An 894-nucleotide genomic window follows, 5' to 3' on the forward strand; every position below is an offset into this window, starting at 1 on the left:
AAAGGAAAAAAGGAGGGTTTTAATTTTAAATGAAAAGATAAGCCATACTTGATTTCACAAAGTACTCCTTCTTATTGCAGAACAAAAGCAGTTGGATACCGAAATCAACAATCTTCGCAATGGTCTGAGAAGTAAAGTGAACCACTTGAATGACTAGAGGCAAAGCAGAACACAGTTGGAACGAACCTCAAGCCCTTATCACAAGATGAATGGAAAGCTGTAAAGCAAGTTCTTGGTAGATAAAAGTAGATGGCACAGTTCATTTAAAGAGGAATTCTCTTTCTGCTGTTTTTAAACTGAAATTGTCAATATAGAACGAAGTATTTCCAGTGAATGAATGTAATTGTTACTTTTGATGGAAAGTCCTTGTAACTGTGCTCTAAATGTCTAAGGTAATACCAGATGTGATGTAATGTTATATAAAACTTATAAAATGTAGGGGGAGAAAACTGTAGAAGCTCAAAAATCAAGTACAGTATTCTAAGGGTAAAAGTAGATATTTTTAAATCCTTCTTAAAAGAAGTTTTATATGACATTGTTTCCATGTAAAATTATAATTAAAAATTATATGGAAAATAAAATGTTTATAAATGCCCAGCATCAAATAAAGAAAAACTTGATTTTGTTATCAGTATTACACCATCATTATTCAGCACTGGCAAACAAATATATATCTATAAAATCATGAATCATTATTATTGCTTTTATTTAGTCAGTAGTACTTCACTGTCATTATTTTTTTACTATAATCATAGTTGTTTCTATAAATGTGTTAGTGAATACTAATCGATTTAATCAATTGCAGTAAGGGTATAATGTTTTCCTTCTGATATTTTGTGACTTAGTGTAATTCTAACCTTAATATATTCGATTTATATTTGTTACAGTCCAAAA

At 29.4% G+C, this 894-nt stretch overlaps 1 pseudogene; it reads left to right on the plus strand.

The window, feature by feature from the left end:
- The window catches only part of LOC119587623, a 606-nt pseudogene extending 348 nt beyond the window's left edge, over positions 1-258 (plus strand).
- The last annotated feature ends 636 nt before the right edge of the window (positions 259-894 follow it).

Source organism: Penaeus monodon, chromosome 22, assembly GCF_015228065.2.
Source record: "Penaeus monodon isolate SGIC_2016 chromosome 22, NSTDA_Pmon_1, whole genome shotgun sequence".
NCBI lineage: Eukaryota > Metazoa > Arthropoda > Malacostraca > Decapoda > Penaeidae > Penaeus > Penaeus monodon.